Here is a 13,849-nt window from a genome sequence, read left to right on the forward strand (position 1 = left end):
ACCACCTCATAATGCAACTGGTAAAATCGGACAAGATGACTGCCCCAGTTTGCACCCCCTTTTTATAATGAAAATGTGTCAGACTCGAGAGAGAGAGAGGGTAAGACTCTTCTTACTTGCAGAAATCGCTCCGTTAGCACGTAGTTCCCAGGATCGGTCAAGGCATCAAATTAAAGCTTGATTACCCGAGTTTCCACTAATCGATTATCATTTTGTTCGCTTCACGCATTTTGCTATAATCTTGAAAGAGTCCTTTGATATCCCAGTGAGGTAGGGGCTAGTGACGCGGTGTTTCGTGGCTTCGTTCTCGCTGACAGCTTTCTCCAGGTGGTGAACACCTGCTAAGATGTCTGTGAACTGCGTAGATTATCCCACTGGATTCATGTAAAGGACTTCTTGGTGTCAAAGATTACTATAAAATTCGCCGCTTCTAACGAACTTTGAGTCATGAAAATCTGCCTTGTGTTATGTGAGCTAAGTTAATTTTATCCTTGAAAACAGTTGAAGACAGGAAATTGGTAGTGGTGTTTCCGCGGGAAAGGGAACGAAAATAGTGATATTTGCCAGGGTTGGGCACAGTGTTTGTGACAATGTTGGGGGAGAAATACTGACCCGCAGCACAGGTATCACAGATCGAAATACCGCTGTATGATAATGTTGAGGTGAGAAATACTGACCCGCGGCACAGGTATCACTTAGATCGAAAATTCGGTCATTTACTGTAGTCATGCAATACTGAACCTTACATGACAGAACATTTCTGGTCAGAGTTCTAAGCTGAAATATTACAACATAGTTTTTTCTAGGCGCAACAACATAAGAAATGCAATCTTCGTGCCATGATGAAAGGACTGTTCTACAAATGTTCTGTAAATTGTGTGTTATTACTGGGTGAGCAAAATGGAACTGGTCCGGAAAATATTTACAGTAAGACTTGACCCTTGTTAATGAAGATCACGGAAGATGCTGGAAAAGGCCTCATCTGTAGAAAAGAAAATACTGTATGATGATTCAAAAATTCTGGCTCCACTTCACTCAGAAGCCACCGCAGAATTCAGCACGCGAATTTCCATCTGGTCGCATTAACGTTTACACAACAATAAACTTGTAAGGATACAGATGCAGGTCCTTTTAAAAAAATATTTCGACACGTCGAGCTCTTAATTCCCACTTGCACAGAGAAATGGCGTTGAGATTTCATCGGACTTCGTTACAGGTTTTCTTTCACTCGGGCAATGTTTTCTGGTGTTCGAACTCTTTTCGGATAATTACGGATTTTAGTCACTACAAAGATCGTTTCACGTCATTTTTCCACTAAGTTTTGCTTTGTAGACTTCGCTGAAGGTTTTGCCAAAACACTTCCAGCCTTAAGCCCTTGTGCAAACAGTTCCGCACAGGTTTTTTACGAATCGTGCTTCGCATAACACTCGACAATAAACACGCGCTGTTTTGTCATAAGCACCATTTTGTGTTGCGTTTAAGTGGTTACTAAACACGCCTGCTCCTCTCACGCACACGTAATGACACAACGACGTACTCGGGAGATGCGCACGTGGGTACATGTGACAGCAAGCTATTGGTGCATCGAAATGTCACTTTCAAGCAATGCCTGTGATGGACATTTCTCCAGTTAATTAACAAGGGTCAATTCCGCGCCAATCTTATAAATATTTCTCGGTCCAGTTTAATTTTGCCCACCATGTACAATACAATACCCTGTAACCTACTGCTAGTATGATGAATGAGGGACTCGACATTTTCCATACTTTCTAAGGCTACTACCACTGTCGTTGGCTAAAATATTATTCATGTAATGTAATTCCCAGAAATCAACACTCATAGATTTCGTAACCACCACCACACAGTAAAAATTCTAAACATCTAGGGGACCCGCGCGAGAAATCTCGCATGTTCATAAAGTATGTGGTGGTGTAGCCCCCCTGGTGGACTAAGGAATACAAAATCAGTACAATATTAGACAGTCTTACCACTTGATGTGAACTTTGAATTTTTAACATTTACGGTATCCACTTGAACGGAAGCAAATGCAAGTGCATTATTATACTGAAAAATGTTCCGCAAGTAATTTTTTGTTTTACTACCATTATTTTCTTAACTGATATTTACAGCATATTATAATGACATAAAACAGGCGTCTCAACGGCCAAAATGTGACGTGGACAACAATGATAGCGTGTATTTTCCGACAGCAACATTATTTGCAAATCGCACACTTCGTACATTTTTAAACTCATTTTAAAAATAAATTATCGATATTTATGAAATGACAGAGTGCAATTCGTCACTGCTAATGTCTTTTCTCTTTCTTCTGAATGCTCATTTGTCACTATCGGTTACTTGCGAGCGCCGCAAAAGGGATCTAAACTACTGAAATAATATGTATGATGTGGGTCAATGGATGTCGCTAAACATAAGGGGCTGACTCCTTTCGAGAGGATCTCTGCTAAACAGCTCTGACGTTTTATAGTTAGACCAATGTATTTTGTCACCAGCCAAGACGTGCGCAGACCAATAAAGAAAAGCCGTAAAGAAAACAATGGTGAATACCAACCCAACTCCCCCCCTCCCCCACAATCGTCGTTCTGGAATTGTGCGATTGGCAACAGTTATTTCGAAGTAGGTACGACGATGTACTGGATCAGCCAAGAACTAAAATACCTAATTGTCATACAGACAATCTAGACCCTGGCGTCTCAGGGTGCATGTACTGTGCACGGTGCAAAGGACGAATTCGCTTGGTTGACCACAGTGCAGACCCCAACTCCTCAATTTGGAGCAATAGCGCTGTCTCTCTCTTTCCCCACGCCTGTCTCGTTCGCTCCCCCTGTCTCCCTCTTCCTCACTTGCTGCGTAGCGCTGCAAATCCCAGCTGAGTTGAGCCGAGTTGAGCCGAGCTTAGCCGAGTAGCCCAGAGACGAAGCGTTGGTCCGAGCCGAGCCGGACCGATGCACTGTGCACAGGAACTCTGCACCGTTGTTTTCACGCGTGAGATTTTTGGCGTTTGAGAGGCCCTGATCTAGACTCTGAAAAAAGATACAAAATACCGTGTCGAGATTTCCAGATCATCTTTCCTAAAGAAAACAGATTATTTAGTCCGAGTTCTACGAAGTAGAAAGTACGGGCTTCTACACCTCATACAGAAGGTCGTTCGGGATCTCTGGTAACGAGTTTGAAGGCCGCTGGCGGCGCTGTTTTCAACTTGAGCACATCGAAACGGGGAGTGATGATTCCACTGCCTGCTCGATATGCACCCGATGGCTGTTTATAAGCAGTACTGAGAGAGTGTGTGTAGAGTGCCGTGACATTAGCTGCAACGTTGCCGAAGACGATTGACTCTTACTGGGAGGGCCACATAACAGTCCCTTCCAATAATAAATATAGCTCTTGTCCAATCCAAGGATTGTGCAAGAGTGATTTATTGATATCAAAGAACGGAATCAGTCCTGTATTGAATAAAAAGGGCAAAGGCTGACTGGGCTTAATTCCAGAGCGAAAAAACAGGCAAACCCACGACCAACGGCCGTATACCAGAAGTGGTGAGGAAAGTGAAGGCCCTTGTCTCAGATGGTAACTCTGCCCGCCAAAAGACTATCGCACGTAAGTTGAGGATCACTATTCCAACAGCTAACACCATAATCAGCAAGGACATGAAATTAGAAAAGCGGCATATGCGCCGAGTTCACAAGCTGTTACCCCGTCACATTTCGGAACGTCGCAGTAAGGCAAGAAAGCTGTATGAGGGCTATCTGGCAGACGATAGATGTCAAAATGTGATGACCTTAGACGAAGCATTAGTGTACCTTATTGACTTTAACAAACTCCGCTTGATTTACTATCGCCATAGAGGCGAAACAAATCCAGCAAAGCATCCAGCCACACCTCTCGTTCCTTTCCTTGTACTCTTCGCATCATGCAGTTTAACTTTACACACTTAAATTATTGTTAGTTTTATGATCATGTTTTAAATAGGACAGATATTATGCTGAAATCAATACATATGAATGATATTCACAGTGCAAATAGAACTGATGTTGGTCTCACTATATTTAATATGAGAAAAGCATGCATTAGTTTACTGTAGTACCCGCAAAGTTAAGAACTAACTGCTCAACCTACAGCGCACGCATCTAACAGCTGCATGACTGTCTTCTTCTTCTTCTTCTTCTTCTTCTTCTTCTTCTTCTTCTTCTTCAAGTGCTATATCCGGTCTCGCAGGCGTTGGCGATCACCCTGGATAAAGCATTCCTTTCTTTCGCTAACTTGAAGAGTTCTTCGGTATTGTTGATGCAAGTCCAGACTTTGATGTTTTGGAGCCATGACATCGGTGTCTACCAGCTCCTCGCTTGTCTTCTGTCTTTCTTTTAATACAGAAGGTCGTTCGGGATCTCTGGGGACGATGTTTACAGGGTAATTAGCTTATGCAAAGCCAGGTCTCCACCAACGATCATGCTCAAATGGAAAGCCAGCATTTCTAGCTATAGCCCGACAAGGTAATTTCCATCTCAGCAGACTTTTTCGCAGAGTTAGCGTGTCTACCTTATCCCATTCCTCCTGAAAAACTTTCCAGAGGCCATTGATAGTGCGTGGACGTCTATTTCCCAAGGCGTTTCTTAGGAGTCCAAATGCACAGGAGTCCACGGGTGACCCATCGGGAACCTTCACCCAAATGTCAGTAAAAGGAACTGCAACATCGCCGAATGGAGTTATCAGTTTGTGGATCTTTGTGGTACTTCGTCCTGAAGTGTCGTTGCACTGTTATGACAGACTAATGTTAGTGCATTTCAAGCACAACAAACACTTTCTCGGCTCCTGTTGCCATCTTGTCTCACTGCGCACTGCTCACTGCCTCTGCGCTCTCGTGGCAGAAATCTGAAGTGCGACTTCAGCAGACCAAAACTTTTTGAGTTTTTCTACATGACTGTTGAGTTTCGAGACCATATGTCAATTCATGGAGCTACAGTGAATTTATGAAATCGCTTCACTCATTTTGCGTAGCTTAAATACACATTCAGATCAAACTTCAAGAGATCGGGCAACCCAAAAAATTCTACCACCATCGAACTCGTGATTTTGCATTCAGGAAGCTAACAACTCAACCACTGTCCAATACTCGAACCGTATATTCTACTCCCATTGTTTGCTTATAACATAATTAGCTCTCTTCAAGAGTTCAGCATTAATATACCTTATCATTAATTACTTTTATATCATGCATATCGAGCCACTGATTATCACTAAAAGAATTGGAGGCAGGTGGCTATTATCTTAACAAGTGGGGTAATTGGAATGGTAAACACTCATATGATTAATTTAGTTCATCAGATATATTCTTCAGCTTATCCGGACCATTACAAAACAAAGTGATTACTGGCAATATACTGCTGATCATTCTTAAAATCGTTAGGAGAAAACTGATACATTATGTTTAATTTACAATCTTGAATCGTATAGAAAGGAAGAACGTAGGTAATTTCTGCGGAATTCATACAGCTTCATTTGTGTCGCAATGCCTTTCAAAGTTCACTCTACAAGCCTCTCTGAGTGAAGTATGCGCCTCTATTTGCTACTATAACGTTAATGTTGAAAACATATCCTAGCAGACATAGACTACAAAAAACGCGAAATTAAGCAATTTCCTCAACTGTGCCGAAAATTGAAGGGATAAAGGGCCCGGAAAGATGTCAAATTGTGAGTAATGGATAGTTCTATCAAACTAAAAAATATAATACGAAAATCACTTCCGGCTCAAATGCAGTTCCGAAAAATCCCTTTATTTCTTTACTCGTTTTGCTTTCTTATCCAAATCCTGGCCAAATTAACTTAATTACATAAATCTTTCTGTAATGTGTTCCTTGATTCAATAAGCTCAGGCGTTTTCTGATTGTTCAAAAATACCCACACCGAATGTAGTTATAAGGGATTAAGTAAAACTCTGCATTGACTCACATTAACACTCGTAGTGGTGTTTAAATGAAACAATGCAATGACTCACATTAGTGCTCGTAGTGGTGTTTAAATGAAACAGTGCATTGACTTGCATTAGCACTCGTAGTGGTGTTTAAATGAAACAATGCATTGACTCACATTAGTGCTCGTAGTGGTAAAAGGCAAAATCCTAATCTAATCGTCGGATAAAGATGATTGAGAAACGGATTGTAATTTTTAGGATTAAATAATGAATATATTCCCATAATTTATTTGCCTAAAATTCATAGCTCAAAACCTTGGATGTTTTCAACATTGAGTTGTTTGCCTGAAGGGCTAGAACTGCGAATTTTTTGTCTTGTCCACTTTTATGCCTCTTACCTTGAAAATATAAAATCTGAGTCTAACCATCATCGATTTAGTCTCACGGTGTTTCTCTTACCCTCCTTCATCTAGTCCTCTATTCACCTCATAGAGCTTGTAAAGAGAGACGATGCAATGTAAACAACTATACACACATTTCCAACTTCAAACTTTGAGCCTCTGACTTAATGTGCTTTTTTCTTTTTGATTCGGACATTTTGTTATGAGAATGTAAGGTATCACAACAACCTTCTTGTATAATCTGATGTTGGAGTTATTAATCGCAGACCGAATCATACATCTCAAAAGTGTCACAATTTTTAAAGCCATCCTCCCATCTGGAATATTTAAGTGAGGTACACCTGGTTTCATTTCTTGTCCCACATTTTGCAATCAAACCTTACCTCAACCATTCGGATCGAATCTTTGAAAGATCAACCCCGCCCACACATTTTACCGAGTCCCACCGAGTTTCATTTCATGTTCTACATTTCCAACCAAAGCTTGCCTCAGTCATTCGGATGGAATCTTAGTTCCAAAGCCTGATGTTATAGACTTCGTCACGCCAAAACCTTCTTTTTGTCTCCCTTTCACTGCGAAGGGCAGTGCTCACCTAACCTGTCCTTATAATCATCTCACTGTGAACCAGTCAATTTCTTCTTCTTCTTCTTCTTCTTCTTCTTCTTCTTCTTCTTAATCTGCTTACCTTCCAGGGTTGGTTTTTCCCTCGGACTCAGCGAGGGATCCCACCTCTACCGCCTCAAGGGCAGTGTCCTGGAGCTTCAGACTCTGGGTCGGGGATACAACTGGGGAGAATGACCAGTACCTCGCCCAGGCGGCCTCACCTGCTATGCTGAACAGGGGCCTTGGTGGGGGATGATAAGATTGGAAAGGATAGGCAAGGAAGAGGGAAGGAAGTGGCCGTGATCTTAAGTTAGGTACCATCCCGGCATTCGCCTGGAGGAGAAGTGGGAAACCACGGAAAACCACTTCCAGGATGGCTGAGGTGGGAATCGAACCCATCTCTACTCAGTTGACTTCCCGAGGCTGAGTCGACCCCGTTCCAGCCCTCGTACCACTTTTAAAATTTCGTGGCAGAGCCGGGAATCGAACCCGGGCCTCTGGGGGGTGGCAGCTAATCACACTAACTACTACACCACAGAGGCGGACACCAGCCAATTTACGAAGTAAAATAATGATGCCGACACTTTTAGTTTGCAATTCATGCAGTTCTTCTTGAATGTGAGAGTTCTGTCAAGGGTTACGCCCAGATATTTTGGAGTGTCACAGTTCTTTAATTTATTACCAGACCAAATTATTTCGAGTTCACGATGAGCTTCCTTGTGCTTCAGGTGGAAAGCACACACCTGAGTTTTTGTAGGGTTAAGTTTTAGCAGGTTTTCACTGTAATAGATTGACAGGCATTACATAGATTTATTTCAACTGTTTCAAAAATTTGTGCTCTGCGTGGCCAGGGTAAGGTCATCAGCATACACGAAGCTTCTGGTGTTTAAAAATATTGAAAAGAGGACCAGCAGTTCTCAGCTTGGAGCGTGGGTTGTCATCCACAGGCATTGCGTCCACTTACTTGTATCAGGCTCCTCCCTTTCATATTTCCTATTCGAACTCCGTTGGTCAAGGCGGGATCATCATGGTCAACGACAGACCGAGACAGAGTTCAATGGAAACAACTGGGAGGGGCTACAACAACTCTTCCTGCTCATCATTCTGTTCCTGTCTCCCATCTCACTCCATGACCACGGAATTTTGGGTCCGGATGGTTAACACCTGTGGCCTGGAAGACATCCTTCTGTGGGTGGGGGCGGCAGAATAACACCCGCGGTATCTCCTGCCTTTCGTAAGATGCGACTAAAAGGGGCCCCAGGGGGTCTGAACTTTGGAGCGTGGGTTGGCGACCACGGGGCCCTCAGCTGAGTCCTGGCATTGCTTCCACTTACTTATGCCAGACTCCTCACTTTCATCCATACTATCCGACCTCTCTTGGTCAACTCTTGTTCTTTTCCGACCCCGACACTATTAGGCTTGCGAGGGCTAGGGAGTCTTTCGTTTTCACGCCCTTCGTGGCCCTTGTCTTTCTTTGACTGATATCTTCATTTTTCGAAGTGTCGGATCCCTTCCATTTTTCCCTCTGATTAGTGTTATATAGAGGATGGTTGCCTTAAATATGTTGGAGTTAACAGTCACAGTGTAAGTAATGCACAGTGTAGTATCCCACCAACAAGGAACCTTCCAGCATATCTTACAAAATCTCACTTGGAGATTTCCGACAATACAAAAACAATGGTTCTTATCTCGCAGAAAGCTATGACTGAATAGTATTACTTGGGAGACGGTGTAACGATAAAGATTTCTTAATGGGGATTACAATAAATACGTCTACAAGTTATGTAGGCCACAGCTGCGCAGGAAAAATGAGAATCAATAATAGTTTCAATGGTTTGCGCCAGTCGTAAAGGTTAATGACTGCATGACTAGTTTACATTTTTCCTCAACATTTGTACACCTAGATTTAATACTTTCAGCATTGGCGGTTCAATGTGACAGTACGTTTTCGCGAATTGTTGATCTCGAAGAACACAATTTCATCCACTAGGAGGTGAGACTACACAGGTGTACAACATGCAGTAATACTTTTTCCCGAAACAAACTAGGAAATTACCAGTATAAAATGCTCTTCAGGACTTTCTCACCTGATGAGTTAAACTGAGCACTGCAGAAGGCCATAGCTTGTAAGGGATTCACAAGGCTATTTATTTTATTTAGGGGGCTGCCTGGCGTAAAAACGTGCTCGGTTCGCCCGGAAGGACGCGGGTTCGAATCCCCGTCAGGAAGTCGTAACACTTAAGAAACGAGATTTCCACTTCCAGAGATGCATATGGCCCCGAGGTTCACTCAGCCTGCATAAAAACTGAGTACCAGGTTAATTCCTGGGGGCAAAGGCGGCCGGGTGTAGAGCTAACCACTCAACCCCATCAAGTGCCGAGGTTACGGACAGTGAAAGCCTTTACCTTCCACTCCTCCAAGGGCCTTCATGGCCTGTACAGAGATGACTTTGCTTTATTTATTTATTTATTTTAATTTGTAATAACAAGAACAAGATGCAATTTGAAAAAATATATAACTCGAATTATCTACCACAGAATAGAGAGGAAACTCGATTATATTTTAGAAGAAAGGTTTGGATTTAGGAAGGGAATAAGCACGCGAGAACCTATCCTGGGTCTTAAACATTATCGAAAAATCCATAGAAATAGGCAGACCAATCGTAATTGCGTTCGTTGATATAGAGGACGCCTTTGATGACATAAACTGGAATATGCTGTTTGAAATTCCAAGAAAGTTGAAAATAGGCTACAAGGCCAGAAGCATAATCTACCTACCACCTTTACAAAAGCCAGACAGCATTAATTGGAAAGCAAAACTTAGAAAGGGCGTAAGGTAAGGAGGTGGGCTGTCACCACTTTTATTTAACATCTATATAGAAGAAGCCATAAAGGAGTTTTTAGCTACCAAAGGTCATGGTATACACGTTAAAGCAAACTGCACAATACTATATGATTTGCGGATGATATAGCAGTTAATAATGGCCTGTAGCCTCCGAAGAGACCTCGTGTAGGTCTTTCGAGTTGACGCCGTACAAGCGACCTGGGTGTCTATGAGGATGGAGCCTTATTTATGGTGAATAATTCTAATGATAAAGACGGTGCACACACCCAGCCCCCGAGCTATTGGAATTAACCAATGGAGGTTAAAATCCTCGGCCCGGTCGAAAATCGAATCCTGGACCTTCTGAACCAAAGGCCCACACGCTAGCCATTTAGCCATGAAGCCGGACGATATAGCATTGATAAATGAGAATGAAAAACAAGTGGAAGAAATCACTAAATCACATGAACGAATTGCTACAGGAGAGGTGCGGTATGACAACAAACAAGAAGAGAACAAAGGTAATGAGGTACAAGAGGTGATGACCAAATTGCCAATGTGTTGATAGAAGAAAATATAAACGATTGAGGAATTCAAACATGTAGAAATACTGATCACATCTCACAGAAAATGTACGAAAGACCTAAACGCCCGAATCGCACAAATGTAGGAGGCTTTCACAAAAAAAGAAGCATCTACTGACATTTAAGACCATCAACACGGACGAACGAAAACACTTCCTGACAAGTTTTGTATGGAGTATTGTAAACTATTGCTCAGAAACATGGACCCTGCGAAAAGCGGCAGTGCTCAAACTCAAGTCCTTTGAGATGTTATACTGGCGTTGACTCCTAAGAATACCTTGGACTCATAGAGTCACAAGCGAGAACGTTCTCAAAAGAGCAAATGAGAAAAGCACCTTGGTTGAAACAAGAGAATAAACAGCTTTGTTTGCTATTTGATTCGTCGTTATGATTGGTACACCATCCTATCTGTAGGGAAGCTGGAAGGTCGAAGGAGCAAGGGAAGAGCTATAGTACGATATGTAGACAGCCTTAGGCCAAGCACACCTGTTGTAACTTGAAGCTGTTGGCCAAAGAAAGGAAGACCTGCATGTTAACGACCTTAGGGTTGAGAATAATAATAATAAGAAGAAGAAGAAGAAGAAGAATAAGAAGAATGAATTGGCATGGGCATTCGCTGGAAGTTCAAAGGAGCAAGGGAAGACCTATAGTACGATTTGTAGACAGCCTTAGGCCAAGCACACCTGTTGTCACTTGAAGCTGTTGACCAAAGAAAGGAAGACCTGCATGTTAACGACCTTAGGGTTGACAAGTAGAAGAAGAATAAGAAGTATAATAATAATAATAATGATAATAATAATAATAATAATAATAATAATAATAATAATAATAATAATAATATATTGGTATGGACATTCGCTGGGAGGAGAGATCTCGCTTTACCGTCTTAGGTTTCGCAGACGATATTGCCTGAAGCATCAACAAACCTACAACAGATGATCACCGAGCAAGCCAGGATGTCCAGTTGTGTGGACCTACGAATAAATTCAGGCTAGACGAAAACCATGCATATAAATTATGAGAACATGAGGACTTAAAGCATTCAAACCCTCATTATTGTAGAAGTCTTCCTCGTGAATTGGAGATTTCCTTCTGAAGATGCGGAGCAAAATTCTCTGCAAAAATTGAAGAGTTTCACCCTGTTTTCTCGACACGGCATAAGCCGAAAATCCCGTATCATGTCTATGAGAACACAACTAACTGAATTACAGTGCAACAGTAGGCTATGTGCTGGAAGATGCTGACCATTGCGCATGCCTCGGCAATGTCGTCTGTAACAACGAGGACGCACAAAGCAGATTTTAACAGTAAAACTTGAAAAACTTCTGCAAGTCAGCCAACTATTATGCTGCATATTTCTGTCTACTTCAATTGGCACAGCCATATAGATAAACTCTATCCGTCTATCGTTCTGCCGATAGGATACTCATGTGAAACCTGGCCAAGAAGTTCCGGCTTCAATTCCGGGCCGGGTCGGTAATTTTAGCCTTCAGTGGTTAATTCCAATGGCTCGGGGGCTGGGTGTGTGTGCTATTTTCGGCATTATAATTCATAATAACAGGGCCCAATTCCCAAATTCGCGTAAATCACCTGTATGGCTTCAATTCGAAAGACCGGCACTAGGCCTTTCCGGAGGCCATTATTATTATGGAAAACCTGGACGGTGTCAGTAACATCATCAACAGTGTCTAACGCGGATCTTCAAAATAATCTACCGCCACCCCGTTACTAATGAAGAAGTTCTGAAGTGGTATTCATAGCCTACACAATATCGTCCCTTCTCATACAGCAGAAGATTCCCTTCTTACAATCATGGAAGTGTTTGCAGACAGAGTGATGTGTGATGGTCTATTTGCCCCCTCGTTCTCCAGCTCTAACAATGTGTGATTCTTACTTGTGGGGTAAAATGAAAGAAAAAGTGCATCGAACAAATCCTCATACATTGGAGGAACTGAAAGGAAACATTACGAATGAAAACTGAAACATTACAGTGGCAGAACTTACTATCTCGTCGGCCAGAATGTGCTTACCAGATACAATGTCTGAATATCCCAGGAAGAAAGACACTTCCAGCATCCTTTAAAAGGTAAGATTTCATGTAAGGCTGTATACACGCTTCAAGCAGGGCGACCGCGCGTGGCATCAGTTCGGCTGAGGGGGCTGCCGTAGCGCAGAGTATAAACACCGTGCCTTCGGTCTTAGTTTATATGACAGAACTGTAGAGCCACTGTACACAATACGCAGCTGTCCTGCCGTCTATCTTCAACTAAACATAGCGTGTCCGTCGTCAACAGCATATTTGAAGAAGCGTTCGGAGTGTACTGAATGACAAAGACATGCCGATAAATACAGTTCCAAAGAAGATACATTATGCAATAGTTTAACTTATCTTGAGATTTTCAGTATTTCAATACTTAGTAGTTATAACTAGAGGTTGAAATTTAGAACAGGCGCTGTTAGAAATAACTTCATGTAACTGATAAAACTAAGACGGGCCACAAATATATATATTTTTCTTCTTCTGTTTCTAATTATTTTAAAAACTTGTGATAATCTTTATGCCTATAAAATGTTCAATATTTAAGTTATTAATTCAGAATTTGTTGACTTTTGAATGTTTTCATTTAGACGAAGTGTCTTCAAGCCACAGACTGGAAAATAAATTGTACAATAAAGATGAGTGAAATGTAGTGTGATTAGCTGCCACCACCGGAGGTCCAGGTTCGATTCCCGGTTCTGCCACGAAATTATAAAAGTGGTACAAGGACGGAAAGGGGGTCCACTCAGCCTTGGGAGGTCAACTGAGTAGATGGGGGTTCGATTCCCACCTCGGCCATTCTCGAATTGGTTTTCCGGGGTTTCCACTTCTCCTCCAGGCAAATGCCGTGATGGTACCTAATTTAAGGCCACGGCCGCTTCCTTCCCTCTTCCTTGTCCATCCCTTCCAATCTTCCCGTCCCCAACACAAGGCCCTTGTTCAACATAGCAGGTGAGGTCACCTGGGCGAGTTACTAGTCGTCCTTCCCAGTTGTATCCCCTGACCCAATGTCTCACATTCCAGAACACTGCCTTTGAGGCCGTAGAGGTGGAATCCCTCCCTGCGTCCGAGGGCAAAAACAACACTGGAGAGTGAATGGATCTAGAAAGAAAGAAAGAAAGGAAGGAAGGAATGCAGGAAGGAAGGAAGGAAGGAAGGAAGGAAGGAAGGAAGGAAGAAAGGAAGTTTGATCTTGGTAAAAGGATAAAATAGGGAACTGTCAAAACAATGCTTGTGAAATGATAAAATTCTTGTCGTTTTAAAATTACGGCTAAAATGTAGCTGTCCTCCAAAACTGTGTAATGTGTTCCTTTTTTGACTGTCTTAACCTCCTTTCTTCCTTCAACAATTCATCACCCTAGTATTACCAGAATGACGTAGAAGAGAATGGCCATGCAATTCCTGGCGTCGAACGTTCCCAAAGGATGTAGAAATAATGTATGTTGGTTGGGATGAAGTCGAAGTTCCGGAA

The sequence above is a fragment of the Anabrus simplex genome, chromosome 9, assembly GCF_040414725.1.
Source record: "Anabrus simplex isolate iqAnaSimp1 chromosome 9, ASM4041472v1, whole genome shotgun sequence".
Taxonomy (NCBI): domain Eukaryota; kingdom Metazoa; phylum Arthropoda; class Insecta; order Orthoptera; family Tettigoniidae; genus Anabrus; species Anabrus simplex.